Source organism: Mirounga angustirostris, unplaced genomic scaffold, assembly GCF_029215605.1.
Source record: "Mirounga angustirostris isolate CCGP_5_RB_7025 unplaced genomic scaffold, mMirAng1.0.hap1 SCAF_7, whole genome shotgun sequence".
NCBI classification, from domain to species: Eukaryota; Metazoa; Chordata; class Mammalia; order Carnivora; family Phocidae; genus Mirounga; species Mirounga angustirostris.
This window is the reverse complement of record NW_026991715.1, coordinates 4,453,173-4,466,464: the sequence shown is the minus strand read 5'-3', so window position 1 is coordinate 4,466,464 and position 13,292 is coordinate 4,453,173.

Here is a 13,292-nt window from a genome sequence, read left to right as displayed (position 1 = left end):
TATCCTCAAATTATCAAAATTTTAACTGAATATGCTAACCGATAGACAGGCTCTGTCAACAAATTTACCAACTGCATAGTCCTTCCTATCAATACACTCAGAAGGATGATATCAAATATGGAGTGAAAATATGTGGCTTACTCCCACAATAGGATAATTAAGCCAAAGGTCCTTTTATGTGGAAAACAGAAACACCATATACTTGATTCATGACCCAATATTACTCACCAAATGTGATGGCTCAACCCAAAAACCTGTGACCATAAAATTAATTAACAGGAAACTTATTGGCTTGCTATGACTGGGCTAGCCCATCACACATCAGAGAGCTAGCGTCCACTGGGACACAATGATTATGTGGGGCAAATTTGTGTCCCTGGCTTCCATAAGGCTGGACTGGAATATGTACTACTGGTTATGCTTGGATGCAATGTTGTAGCACTAAGACTATCACAAGTCCAGCTAATTTCCATATCTAAACAATGTGGGACAAGATCCATGTTTCATTAGTATGACCATCTGACACCTATTTTTTTTTTTCATCAGTAGGTTTAGAAGATGCCATATACTTCATGGAGGCCCTTGGTAAATACACTTTTAAAGTGTTAAATGACTCTCAAAACAGCATTACATTATTAAACACTAATATAACTCAAATGCATAAACCAATTCTACAAGGTAGAATGGCATTAGATGTCTTAACAGCAGCACAAGGAGGAACATGTGCCATTATTAAAGCAGAAGGTTGCATCTACATTCCAGATTATAACAAAGCTCTATCAGGATTACTTACTTATATAAATAACCAAATCACTGCTCTTAAACACCCTACATTGTCATTTAATAATTGGTTAAGTTCTTGTTTGGGAGGTGGACTATGGTCCCTACTAAAAAGTCCCCAATCACACTTTTAAAAAAAGATTCATTCACTTATTTTAGAGAGACAGAGATATTGAGCATGAGAGGGAGAGAGTGAATCCTCAAGCAGTCTCCCTACTGAGCAGAGAGCCTGACACAGGGCTAGATCCCAGGACACTGAGATCATCACCTGACCCGAAATCAAGAGTCACTACTTAATCAACTGAGCCACTTAGGTGCCCCTGCTTATCACACTTCTTATTTTTGTTATAATATTAATCCTAATATGTTGTATCACTTTGTTCTCTTCTATTGTTGAGATACATTCAAGTAGTTCCTAACTTCTTCACCCAGTAGAAAGATGGTCCTTACTACTTGAAACAAATTCATCCTGATGTCCACTGTGGACTCTACAGCAATGGCCTTCTGTAATAGTCACTTGCAGAGACAGATAGTGACCAATTTCAGTCCATATGTAGGGACATCTCTACAGTCCCTACTGGGTTGAACAAGTCATGGAATATGAGCCCTTTGCCCTTCAGCAACCTTAAATATTTAAGGACCAAAAATTGTTCAGGAGGGAAATGATGACAGATAGAAGTAGAAAAATGTTCGCTTTTAGCCCAGAACTCTCTCCTATAGCTTGCATTATTTTATTTTATTTTATTTTTATATTATTTATTTGGGAGAGAGAGTGAGAAAGAGAATATGAAAGGTGGAGGGTCAGAGGGTGAAGCAGACTCCTCACCTATCCGGGAACCCAACTTGGGCCTCGATCCTGGGATTCCAGGATTACTATGTGGGCTGTAGGCAGATGCTTAACTGACTGAGCCACCCAGGCACCTCAAGTTTGCATAATTTCAATAAGGATCAAATATGTGATACTTACTACATTCTTAAAGGGTCTAGAGACTTCCCATATATCTCACAATAGTTAATATCAAGATGAATGATGTAAGCACCAGAGAAATCTTGAAAAGCATTTTTATGAGTAGAAATTTGAAGAAAACACTTATGCTCTAATGCACCCTGCACATCTCCCCCTTTGAACACTAAGCATATAGCAATCATACAACAAAAGTGCAGCTCTTTCTGCCCGTAGGTCCTATTCTCATCCTCCTTAAATAAACTTACTAAGTTGCACCATTAGACATCTCAGGAGTTCTATTGTTTTAAAGATTTACTCATTAATTTAGAGATAAAAGGAGAGAGAGAATGTGGGGCTGGGGCAGAGGAAGAGACTCCTCAAGCAGACTCCCCACTGAACACAGAGCCCAACACAGTGCTTGATCTCACAACCCATGACTCTTGCTGAAGCCAAGAGTCAGAAGCTCAATCAACTGAGCCAACCAGGCATCCAATGAATTCTTTCTTGACTGTCATGCTCAATGATCATTCAACATTCTTAACATAAGAGTGTTTTATCAAGTCCATTAACCAAAATTGCATCCCATTTCACCTTTATTTTCAAGTAAAGAGAACTTCATAGTTGGCAAGATTAATAAGTTCTAGAGATCTGATATAACACTGGACCTATACTTAACAATATTGTTTTGTGCACTTACAAACAAATTTAAGAGGTTATACCTCACCTTCAATATTTTTAACACACACACACATTAAAAATAAAAGTAAAGTGAATAATCCTTTTAATGTACGGTTGTATCTTATTTGCTAGCATCTTGCTGAAAGGATCTGTACTCTGAAAACTATAGAACACTTATGAAATAAATTGAGGAAGAAACAAAAAATAGAAAAAAATTCCATGCACATGGATTAGAAGAATGAATGTCTATGCTACCAAAACTATCTAAATATCCAATGCAATCTCTATCAATATACCATCAGCATTTTTTTCACAGAGGTGGAGCAAACAATCCTAAAATTTGTATGGACAGAAAAGACCCCAAGTAGACAAAGTAATGTGAATAATAAAATCAAAGCTGGAGGCATCACAGTTCCAGACTTCAAGCTGTATTACGAAGCTGTCATCATCAAAAGGGTATAGTACTGTCACAAAAACAGACACATAAAGTAATGGAACAGAATAAAGAACCCAGAAATGGACCGTCAGCTCTATGGTCAACTAATCTTTGACAAATCAGGAAAGAATATCAAAAGGAAAAAAAATACAGTCTCTTCAACAAAAGGTTTTGGGAAAATTGAACAGCTTCATGCAGGAAAATGAAACTGGAACACTTCCTTATAACATTCACACAAATAAACTCAAAATGGAAGAACCATCTAAATATGAGACAAGAATCCATAAAATCCTAGAGGCAGCAACTTCTTTGACTTCAGCTGCAGCAACTTCTTGCTAGACATGTCTCCACAGGCAAGGGAAACAAAAGCAAAAATGAACTGTTGGGACTTCATCAAGATAAAAAGCTTTTGCACAGCAAAGGAAAGAGTAAAAAAACTAAAATGTAACCTATGGGATGGGAGAAGATATTCGCAAATGACATATCAGATAAAGGGCTAGTATCCAAAATCTATAAAGAACTTATCAAACTAAAAATGTAAAATAGGGATGTCTGGGTGGCTCAGTCAGTTAAGTGTCTGCCTTCAGCTCAGGTCATGATCTTAGGGTCCTGGGATTGAGCCCTGTGTCAGGCTCCCTGCTCAGTGGGGATTCTGCTTCTCCCTCTCCCTCTGTTTTTCTCCCCCTGCTCAAGCTCTCCCTCTCTCTCTCAAGTAAACAAATCAAATCTTTAAAAAATGAAAAAAATAACTAATTATAAAAATGGGCCAAACAACATAAATAAACATGGTTTATGGTTACTCTAAGTTAGCCATAGAGTATAAATAGGTATATACTTATATGAAAATATGTAGAATTTTCTTAGCCATAAAGAAAATATGAAATAAAACATGATGAAATATCACTAAACATCTGTTGTATAAAATATATTTAATTCAGAGAACCAGTCTCAATACTAAACTGAAGACAGGGTCAGAGTTTTCTTCATTCATATGTACACAAGTGTTCATAAAACCTTAAGTTGTAATAGTCAAAATTTTGAAATTTTGAAATAATCCAAATGTGAAAAGAAATGACAAGGATTAGATACTGCTTCAGTCTATTCATAAAATATTAAAGTACAAACTTACATAAATGGACAATAGATTAGTGGTTTGCAGGGGTTAGGGACTGGGAATTGGGTCGAGGTGAGTGATAGATTCCGATATGACTAAAAAGGCTTAACACAAGAAATCTTTGTGATGATTTTACCTTTCTAATTCTTGGTTGAGGTTGTTACCCACATTTATGCATGGGTTAAAATTACATAAACTACCCCCCCACACACAAACACACACTCAATGAGCACATTTAAAAGTAGTAACATATGAACAGTTTCTGTGGACTGTAGTCCATTCAATTTCTCAGTTGTGACATTATGCTGGGATTATACAAAATACTACCACTGAAAGATATGGGGGAAGGGACTTCTATGTACCAAATTTGCTACTTTTCACATGTCTATAATCATTTCATACTAAATAAAAAAAATCAAAAATGTAAAATAGGGATGTCTGGGTGGCTCAGTCAGTTAAGTGTCTGCCTTCAGCTCAGGTCATGATCTTAGGGTCCTGGGATTGAGCCCTGTGTCAGGCTCCCTGCTCAGTGGGGATTCTGCTTCTCCCTCTCCCTCTGTTTTTCTCCCCCTGCTCAAGCTCTCCCTCTCTCTCTCAAGTAAACAAATCAAATCTTTAAAAAAATGTAAAGTGTAAAAAGTCAAAGTGGGAGAAAAATCAGTGATACTAAATGATAATAGGTTGGTTTTATATGTAGAAAAGAAATGTTACAAGGTTAGATACAGTGTAATGTATGGTGTGAAATAAATTAATTTTTAATAAAATTTAAATTATTTTAAATAAGAACAAAATAGAAGTTATCAATAAAATAAGAAGACATACAAATGGCCAACAGATACAAGAAAAAAATGCTCCGCATTATTTACCATCAGAGAAATACAAATCAAAACCAGAATGAGATACCACCTCACACCAGTCAGAATGGCTAAAATTAATGACAGGGAAAAACAAATGGTGAGGATGTGGAAAAAGGGGAATCCTCTTACACTGTTTGTGCGAACTGTATGGAGTTTCCTCAAGAAACTAAAAATAGAGCTACCCTATGAACCAGCAATTGCACTACTAGATATTTATCCCAAAGATACAGATGTAGTGAAAAGGAGGGGCACTTGCACCCCAATGTTCATAGCAGCAATGTCCACAATAGCCAAACTGTGGAAAGAGCCAAGATGTCCTTCAAGAGATGAATGGATAAAGAAGATGTCGTCCATACATACAATGGATTATTAGCCATCAGAAAGGATGTATACCCAACTTTTACATCAACATGGATGGGGCTGGAGGAGAATATGCTAAATGAAATAAGTCAATCAGAGAAAGACAATTATCATATGGTTTCACTCATATGTGGAATATAAGGAATAGTGTAGAGGATCATAGAGGAAAGGAGGGAAAACTAAATGGGAAGAAATCGGAGAGGGAGACAAACCATGAGACACTCTTGACTCTGGGAAACAAACTGAGGGTAGCAGAAAGGGAGGTGGGTGGGGGATGGGATAACTGGGTGATGGGCATTAAGGAGGGCACGTGATGTGATGAGCACTGGGTGTTATACACAACTAATGAATCATTGAACACTGCATCTGAAACTAATGATGTACTATATGTTGGCTAATTGAATTTAAATAAAGAAAAAAAAAAGAAAGCCCTGAAAATAAAACATAAATGTTTAGGATAGAGAACTGGAAGGCATAATATTAGATTTCAAAGAAAAATCACACATTAATGTGGGCAGTTATACATCTACTAAGCATTAATTTAAACATGCTAGGGCACCTGGGTGGCTCAGATGGTTAAACATCTGCCTTCAGCTCAGGTCATGATCTCAGGGTCCTGGGGTGGCGCCCTCCATTGGGCTCCCTGCTTGGTGGGGAACCTGCTTCTCCCCCTCTCTGGTGTTCCCCCTGCTTATATTCTCTCTTCCTATCAAATAAATATATAAAATCTTAAAAAAAATATAAACATGATTTTTAAAAAAGTGTTTTCTAATTTCCAGAAACACTTTGCTGTTGAAGTCTTTTTTGGAAATTAGAAGACACACCTGATTTATTAATTCAACATTTTAGTTGATGTTCACTTATTTCTAAATCCTTAAGCTACACTGATACTTAAAATAAATAAACCTACAGAGAGTCTGGTTTCCAGTCTGGCATGTAAGGAGCTTGGAAGTCCTCACTCCCATTCTCAGAATGAAAGAAAACAGAAAAAGCAATGAAGAGACTGAAAATGAACAACTCTTCTTAGGTCCATGAGAAAGTTGATTTCACAGGGAAAACAGCTGTCCCCAAATCAGAGCGACCAACAGGCAGCTACAGAGAGTCACCGTGGACCCCACAGTAGGAATCACCCCCGGAACTAAGGAGGAAACTTAAGCTGTGATAGATGAGTGCTGCACGCTTGGGAGGCATGATCTTGAGAGTTAAAATCTTAAAAAGCTTAAAAGGGAGTCTTTCTCAGGGGGACACACCCACTTTCCTGAACTTTACCTCCTGGAGCTCTTCTAGATTCCCGTAATGAAGGTTGGAGAAAAATCTCCTCAAGTAAGCAGCAGAAAGAGGAGAAAAGTGGCCATTTTAAAAGACTCCCAGAACATCCTGTTCTTAAACGGCTTGTCCTCAAAAGACTTTCTCAGACAAACAAAAATTGAGTTTCTTGCAAGAAATGGTAAAAAAAAAAAAAAAAAAAAAAGTTTTCCAGAAAGAAAAAAAAAATATATATATATATGTATGTGTTTATTGCCATTTTGTTACTTATGTTTGGTTGTTTCTGTAGTTCTCTATTACTTTCTTCCCTTGCTCTTTTCTCTCCTGATTGGTTGGTTTTCTTTAGTGATATACTTGGATTCCTTTCTTTTTATCTTCTGCCTGTCTATTACCAGCTTTGATTTGTGGTTACCACTACATTTGTGTATAACATCTTCTGCATATCACAGTCCATATGAAGCTCATAGTCACTTACATTTGAGTCCATTCTTTACTCTTCACCCTCCACATTTTAGGTATATGGTGTTATATTTTTACCGATGTCCTTATTTTTACTGCTTTTTTTGCTTCCTACATTTCTTACTCTTACCTATGGTCTTTCCTTTCCCCTCAGAGAGTCCTCTTTAACCATTCTTACACAGCTAGTTTAATGGTCATGAATTCCTTTAACTTTTGTTTGTCTGGGACACTATCTCTTCTAATCTGAAATATAGCTTTGATGCATAGAGTATTCTAGGCTGCAGATGTTTTCCTTTCAGCCCTTTGAATATATCATTTCATTTTCTTCTGTCTTGCAAAATTTCTGCTAAAAAATCTGCCAATAGCCTTATGGGGTTACCCTTGTATGTAACTATTTTCTTTTCTCTTGCTGCTTTTAAAATTCTCTCTTTATTACTACGTTTTGCTGTTCTAATTACTATGTGTCTTTGCATGGACCTCCTTGGGTTGATTTTGTTGGGGGCTCTCTGTTCCTCCTGGATCTGAATTTCTGTTTCCTTTCCCAGGTTCATGTAGTTTTCAGCTATTACTTCTTCAAATGAATTTTCCCATCCTCTCTCTTCTCTTTCTGGGATCCCTATAATGCAAATATTATGCTTGATGGTGTCACTGAGTTCCCAAAGTGCACTATGATTTTACATAATACTTTTTCCCTCTCATCGGCTGAGCTCGATTACCTTCCTTTACTCTATCCTCTGGGTAGCTGATTCACTCTTCTATTTCCTGTACTGCAGTATTTATTCCATTTAGTGTATTTTTAATTTCATTTATTGTTTTGTTCATTTCTAATTGGTTCTTTTTTATCCCTTTGTTGAGGGTCGCACTGATGTCTTCCACTCTTTTCTCATGTCCAGTGAGTATCTTTATAACCATTACTTTATTCTCTCTGATATATATTACTTATCTCCATCTCACTAAGGTCTCTTGCTGTCATGTGTCCTGTTCTTTCATATGGGACATATTCTTCTGTCTCCTCATTTTGTCTATTTGTGTGTGTGTGTGTGTGTGTGTGTTTTCTTCTATGTTAATAAAGTCAGCTCCACCTCCTCCTCTTGAAAGTAGTGGCCTTATTAAGAAGGGGTCTTATAGGCCCTACAGTGTAGTATCCACCATGGCAGAGTGGAAGCACAGAGGAACCTGACTTGAGATGTGCCTCCTGTGTGTGATATGCACATCTGCTGTTTTGGTTAAGTCACTCTGTTTTTTTGTCCAGTCATCTGCAGTGCCTCTCTTTGCCTGTTGTTGGCAGTGTTCGGTCCTGTGGTGTTAGTGAACAAGTCTGTGTCTGCCTTAGGGTGGAGTTGAGTCAGACAGCCTTTTTCAGATTTAGTAGCACCAACCTGCATGGTATTTTCTTATGTTGTTCCCCAAGACACTTTCATTGACATGTGGGACCTGCAATCAGACTAGCTGTCTACCCCCAGCCCACTGCTGGGGCAGCGGTCTGAGTGATGTGTTTGCTTACCATTCCCTTTCCCTAGGACAAGAGTCACTTTGGAGTGGTGTGGTCCCTGTCAGTGTTTCATACACACTGCCAGGCCTGTGATTCCAATTTGGAAGGGCTCTGGCCAAGAGATTATTGGAGGGAACATATCCACAACTTTCATGGGGGTAGGGCACACAGTGTTAAAAAGGTCTGTGCTGAGGTCCTCTGTGAGAGTGGACCTGCAGTGCTGAGACTCATCCAAGTCTGGCTGGCGAAGGTGGACTCACAGAGTACTGGGGGAAGTGGGGGCAGGGAGTGTGAGAAGTGGTTTTAGCAAGGTTTGTGCTGTTTTTTGGGGGTAGGGGACCAGCAGTGCTGGAACTGATCAGGCCTGGCGGATGAGGCAGATCCACTGAAGCACGGAGGTGGGGGCGAGATCACAGTGTTAACAAGTTAAGTAGGGAGTGCCAGCACCGTGCTTGTTCCCACAGGTTGCTGTGTTTTGGCTGGGTGATGGGGAGGATAATGGTACTTGCCAGGTCCTTAGTTCCTGGAGAAGTCTTCCAAAGATCCCTGGCCCCCCACCACATGCTTTAAGATTAGTATAAACAAAGCTCCCTCCTCTTGCCCCAGGTGTTTCAAACTTTTTTTTTTTTTTCCTATGCCCTCTGTGGGCTTTTTGTTGTGGTGTCTCTCTAAGGGCAGGGACTCATTTTCCTCTCACCCTACTGACTCTCCAAGAGCTAAGCCCAGTGGTTTTTAAAATTCCAAGTTTTAAGTCCCCGGGTTATAAGGAACTTACAAGATGTGGCCCCTCTGGTTTAAAAACCAAATGTTAAATTCTTTTCCTTAATCAGGGTCCCCAGTGTGATAGTCAATTTCTTTGTCCTTTCCATGTCTGTGGGTCCTTCCCTCCAGTGGACAGTCCCATGGTTCTGTTTAGATCCTCATGTTTCCACCCTACTTACCCTCTTTGATGTGTCCTCTTGTCTACATTTAGCTGTGGAGTTTGTTCCGTCTGTCTTCAGGGGGTTTTCTGAGTTATTCACACTGATTTGACTGTTAACTAGTTGTACTCATGGCATAATGTGAGCTTAGAGTCCTCCTACTCTGCCATCTTCCCTGGTCTGATAACTCTAGCTGATAGAATTCTTTATTAAAAAAATGTGGGTGCCTGGGTGGCTTAGGCAGTTAAGCATGTGCCTTTGGCTCAGTTCATGATCTTGGGATCCTGGAATCAAGCCCCATGTTGGGCTTTCTGCTCAATAGGGAGTCTGCTTCTCAATCTTTCACTGCCCCTTCCTCCTGCTGATGGTCTTTCTCTCTCTCTTTAAAAGGAAAAATATTAAAAAAATAAAAAATAACCATTTAATTAATAAAAGAATTCAGTGTATTATTGGATAAATCATGGACAAATATCAATATTGATTTCAGACTGTTAAAAATGTAGAAGAGTTATGGGTGTTATTCTCTATGACACTATAAAACATCAAGAAACATATTTGGAAATTATCTGAAAAACTCTATGTATAACATCACTAGATTTTACTAAATGGCTTTATTGATATGAATTACTAGAGAGAAAATTTATAATCCATGATTATGAAAAGCATATATTTTAAAGAAACAGTTATCCTCCAAATTACTATATGTACCCAAAGACATTTAAACAATTGAAAGTTCTTCAGGGAAAGATGTATGAGGTTTGTTCCTGATGATTTGACTGCCCATAGAGGACTAAAATAAAATAAAATAAAATAAAATAAAATAAAATAAAATAACTGAAAAGAAAAAGCATAACAGAAAATTTACTAAAGGCCATTTAAAGCCATTAAGAAAACATGAACTACAGCTAGATAATTAACAATGAGATTATATAAATCTCAAGATTTTACAGAAGTGCAAATAGAAACCATAATAATTTATAGTCAGTTTTTTTTTTTTTTCATTCTCAGCAGAGGAAAAAAAAACTTGATGAATAAAATTGGCAACTTAATGGGGAAAATAACACTCTCATTGTCTAAAGTGATGCAAGGTATTTACAAAATATTGGATCAGTTCTAATAAAATATAAAATAAACTTACCTGCAACACAGTAATTACTATATTAAAAACTCTACACAATCACAACATCCATCTTTAGATAGGATATTGTTAAACAAATTAAAGTGTCTGTAGATCTTTATGCAGCTGTTTAGCAAAGATGATGGTTATTTGGCCCTCTTGTGGAATGATATTCATGTAATATTGATGCAGAAAAAATTAACTTACAGAGTCATGTAGAATAGTATTTTTTGTGCATTGTATGTTGTTTGTTTATGCATGGTTTTGCTTGTACACACATACTAGGGTGCTGTAAGAGAGTTTTCTTCTAGTCCCTCAAATTAGTTTTAGTTACAAAATTGATAAAATAGAATCTAAGAAATCCCCCAACAAAAACACATAGACACAGTTACCGCCACCACCAAAATGTTCCTCCAACATTTATTGCTTCTAAATCATCACTCAACACCACTGATTCCTCATACGTGTAAGTGAAGACTAGAGAGAGAGAGAGAAAAATGACTAAGGGACTTTAAGCCATTCCATGCTTAGGTGTGCAATATTCTTGTTGAAAAGTTATTCCATTCCATCCCAGCATAGAGGGCAATTGAATGCTTCTTACCCAGGAAAATAGGAGCATCTAAGAAATGGACTACCCATTTATTTAAAAAAATCATCTTTGTTATATACCAGGCTTTGTGTTAACAAAGGTGATATGTGGATATGTGTCTAATTCACAAGAGCTATGTCTAGTAAACATATTATGGTAGCAAAGATGATAGAGTATCTGATTCTGGACACAATTCCTTTGTGACATGCATGACATTTGAGATTTATTTTGCTATCACACTTCGACCTCATGAAGAAAACTTCTTGTGAATTTTGGTTTATTGTACAAACAATCTCAAATGGCCTATGTTTTTTCTCTCTCTCTTTTAAGTAATTCTGCAAACTCAATGATGCCTATTTTGATTGTTCTATTAGGTTCTAATTTTTGCATTTATTTAGTATATAATATGGGCCAACATTTGTATAGATACATCCCTGGAAACTCAGTTGAAAGAGAAGTAGATGCATGGTCCTGTATGCTGTGCTGGAATTCTTCCATGAAGGCAAATAAATGATCCAAGAGTCGATGGGTGAACAATTATTGGAAACATCAATATATTTCAGCAAAGTCCCAACATGATGAAGATTTACTCACCAAAACAAAGATTCCTATAAATATGAGCCCCACAAATAAATCAGCCCATTGGGTGTGAAATATAAAACTATCATTTTGTGGTTTCTGAAAGTTCTGGAATATGAAATTTATATGTCCAGTGGGAAACAATTTAAGAATAAAAAGGATAGTGCCTCATATCAGTGAGGTCCTATGACACATGTCTTTCTCTGATTGACTTATTTCGCTCAGCATAATACCCTCCAGTTCCATCCACGTCGTTGCATATGGCAAGATCTCATTCCTTTTGATGGCTGCATAATATTCCATTAATCTCAGGAAACAAACTGAGGGTTGCTGGATGGTGGCGGTGGGAGGGATGGGGTGGCTGGGTGATAGACATTGGGGAGGGTATGTGCTATGGTGAGCACTGTGAATTGTGCAAGACTGTTGAATCACTGATCTGTACCTCTGAAACAAATAATGCAATAAATGTTAAGAAAAAAAAAAAGAAGATAGTAGGAAGGGAAAAATGAATGGGGGGAAATCGGAGGGGGAGACAAACCATGAGAGACTATGGACTCTGAGAAACAAACTGAGGGTTCTAGAGGGGAGGAGGGTGGGAGGATGGGTTAGCCCCGTGATGGGTATTAAATAGGGCACGTTCTGCATGGAGCACTGGGTGTTATATGCCAACAGTGAATCATGGAACACTACATCAAAATCTAATGATGTAATGTAGGGTGATTAACATAACAATAAAAATTTTTAGAAACAGAATAAAAGGGAGAAAACCCCTTATCACCCTCATAGAAAAACATAATTCTACCCTGTCTTTTTCCTGAACAATAAAAACTTATCCAGAACTACACAGCTTTGGTGTAGTGTTGAAACTACAGGAAAAGAATAGAAAAATGTGGCAGGATATTTTACCACTCCTGGACCCTAGCATAATCATCGTTCTTACACTGTCTTGGAAGTAATTCTATCCTACGGTAACATGAGGTATCTCAGATTTTGTGAAGTATTTTACAACCCTCTGATAACTTTCCACAGTCTCTCTATTTATACATATATTACTCATACATGATAATCTTTTTCACTCCCAAATTATAAATAGGATAATATTATATGAGTTAGAGAAAGATAGCATTAGTTTAAGTGGAAATGGAAGTTGATGACACATTAAATTGATTATGGACCCTTTGGCAGTGCCACACTTGGAGGCCAACTGAGACAGCGGTGGGACATGGCTCCTCCAAGCGGTTGCAGCACCGCAGCTGGTACTGCTCCTGCTGGTGCAGAACCTGGAGCTACACCCTCTGTCACTGTGGTATGTGCTTGTTACTTCCTCCTACCACTATCTCCAGGGAGAATTCCATGCCGGACTTCATCTCCACACCACCAGTTTGCTTTGTTTTGTTTTTCGTTCTAAGTATGTTTGCTATGGAGGGATATATTGCAAATACATAAATCATAAATAACAGCTCAATGAGTTTTTCATAAAGGAGAAACAGTCTTATAACCCCCAGCCATATCAAGAAACAGACCTCACCAGACTTCCAGAGTTCCCTTGGCATGTCCTCGTGTTGCAACACCCTAGAAAGATAACTTATTCTTACTAATATCACTGTAGATGAAATTTCCCTGTTTTTTTTTTTAACTTTAGATGATGGTATCACTCATTTATATCTAAATTATTTCACTGAACATCATGCTCATGAAA